Source organism: Mesitornis unicolor, unplaced genomic scaffold (assembly GCF_000695765.1).
Source record: "Mesitornis unicolor isolate BGI_N332 unplaced genomic scaffold, ASM69576v1 scaffold2518, whole genome shotgun sequence".
NCBI classification, from domain to species: Eukaryota; Metazoa; Chordata; class Aves; order Mesitornithiformes; family Mesitornithidae; genus Mesitornis; species Mesitornis unicolor.
This window is the reverse complement of record NW_010199595.1, coordinates 72,233-75,148: the sequence shown is the minus strand read 5'-3', so window position 1 is coordinate 75,148 and position 2,916 is coordinate 72,233.

The window sequence follows — 2,916 nt, the reverse complement described above, 5'->3', positions numbered from 1 at the left end:
GGGCTGCAGTTTGTGCTTACAACTGCCAAGTGAAAGGATGTGCCATCACCAAAAACACTGTTGGAGTCAGAGCCCTTGCGTGGTGCTTTGTGGAATTGGATCATGACAGTCATTCTGAGCTGCAGGTCATCTTCATGTATAATTTCATTTTTGTTTAAAAGTTACGTACTTTGGTCCTCTGTAGACACAGCCCACACTGATCTGACTTCTGAGGTTCACTTAATGTTAAGACAGATAACTGCATCTCTCTTAATAGTCAGTATATGTATTTACAGAGGAGCAGAAGATTAATTTTGCAGTGAGGTTATTGTGAAGACAGATACTTTAGATGCAAAGTTAAGCCAGTGGTACTAATTCCAGTCATCAAAGCATTAGCGAATAAACAACATAAACCTGTTTATTACCTGCTCGTGTTCTTTTCAACCTGCAAAAATAACTGTTCAGGAACACTTACAGCCCACACTGATCTGACTTCTGAGGTTCACTTAATGTTAAGACAGATAACTGCATCTCTCTTAATAGTCAGTATATGTATTTACAGAGGAGCAGAAGATTAATTTTGCAGTGAGGTTATTGTGAAGACAGATACTTTAGATGCAAAGTTAAGCCAGTGGTACTAATTCCAGTCATCAAAGCATTAGCGAATAAACAACATAACCTGTCTATTACCTGCTCGTATTCTTTTCAACCTGCAAAAATAACTGTTCGGGAACACTTAGGTGAAGAATGACTTGAGATTTTCTGCCTCTGAGCAGAGGGATGGGAGCAAACAACTGTTGGTTTTGAGGGATTTACCGATCTGGACAGAACTTCCTTGACAGTAGGCCCTTGAGAGGTGTCAAACTGGGGGTGTAAAAGTGTTAGATGTGTTTTAAGAACATCACACCTGCAAGTTGTGGTCAAACTACGATGTTTGTTTTTAGAGACCTTAAACACAAACTGGACACCTGTCTGCTGGTACTGAATTTACCCTCTCTTGCTCTGAACTTCTTGGAGGTTAGTCAGAGGCTCAATAAGAATGACACCTTATTTTCAGTAGGAGAAGGAGTAGGTGTTTATCTAATTCTGCCCTCAGCTGTTGGATCTTGGTGTAGACTCTTAGTATTTCAAGTATATTTTTGTTTGAACTTCCAGCAATAACGGCACTAAAAAAAACCTGGCAACTGGGAGAATAGCAATCTAGGTAAGAAATGAAGCGTACTGAGCTTAATTTGTGCAGAACCCTAGTGCTTACATAAATAGTTTCATTTAAGCTGAAGCAGCAGATACTAATAGAGAAGTCAAATATAGACATGCACATGGTCAGCAGAGTTAACTTTCAAGTTAGAACCATAGAATATCTCAAGTTGGGAGGGATCCATAAGGATCATGGAGTCCATCTCTCTGTTCCTTGAAGGACTTAAAGCTGTATCAAGTTTAAGGTGATGGACCTTGGAGCTTTGTTTTCAAAGTGCTCTATAGTGACTGTGGGCAGTGATTGAGTTTAGCTACCATCAAATATTTTCAGGAACTCCTTATTTGGAAAATGATTTGGCTGTGGACTCTCCTTTCCACTTTTCTCAAGGGATTCTTTTTTCCCAGTGTAGAGGTATGATTGGCTCACTAAATTTAAGGGGAAAAAACCCAGTGTATTTTATCTTGTAACATAACAAATGGGGGAATCTTGCAAGGAACCATTTTCTGTAGGCAATGTGAGCGAGGTCAAACCCATAGCTGGAGGTATATTGGTGGGGTTGCTCTCTTCTTTGTGAAGCCAAACATCTTTATTGCCCAGATTTGGGTAACTGTCCATGCCTTTTTATGCTTACTCCTTTGATGCAGGCACCTTTTATGTCCTTCTTCTGTACATAGCCTATGGCTAGCGATGTATCTGAAGACGTTTTTTGAAGCGGTGGATCTCTGCAGTGGTGAGGATGAGCACACCTTGTCAGTGACTGCCGGTTTCTGGCCTGGCATTTGGAAGCACTGTAGAATTTTTGCGTTTCTTTGCCAACGGGTACATAGAGATTTTGAGGGATGTGGTAAGTAAGGGAATTGGTCCTTGCCGTGAGAAAAGTTGATTCACACATAGTGCAGTTTAAGTTAATGGTTCTCCAGCTTCATTCAGTGTTTGTGCTACAGTATATTTTTATTGAGAGTCTCTCACTAGTTAAAAGAAGAAAATCCCCTCCTGTCCCTGATCAAGTATCAAGATGCTTTTCATGAACACTGTTTAGCAGGTTCCTGGATTAGAAAATGGTGACCATGACATCCAAAGGAGAGGCTCGCATTCATTTGGAAATGCTTGAAACCCTGAGTGGGTTTTCTGGTTATATTAAAAGCAGGAAGCCATGAGGGACACATGCTCATTGCTTTTAGATGGTAAAGATGGTTACCCAGCTTTCTTCCCTGCTGATGCGGTCCAGTTGTCACATAGGATGGTGGATTCCTCTCCTCCTCTGGTGAATGTGTAATTAATACCTCCAGCAGTCCTTGTGCTGGCAGAGCTGGTTTCAGGAGGCAATTTAAGTATGCAGAGCTCAAGCTTAAACTGCTGTGTTTGACTTCAAGATATCCATGTATGTATTAGTTTTATTTTTTATCGTTTCTTCAATTTCTCTGAAGTCAGATGTAGATGTAATTTGCTGATTTGACCAGAACCTGTTTAGCTGAGCTGTTTTGATTGGTTTTGCTTATTTTGTAATTTTAACTGAAATTTCCTGGTATCTTTTCCAGTGAGTGGGAATTGTCTCAAAAATTAGATCTTTAAAGACTTAGCTTGAGCTTTAGCTCAGGTTGGAGTTACTAGTAGTCTCAAGGGTAGTGGGAAATAGAAGTTCTTGTTTTCTATCATTTTCCCTTTCATTATAGTTGAAAATGTAATAGTTGAAGACTGCTATTTTTTTAAGGCAACAACTATGTTCTAGTCTTGTCCAT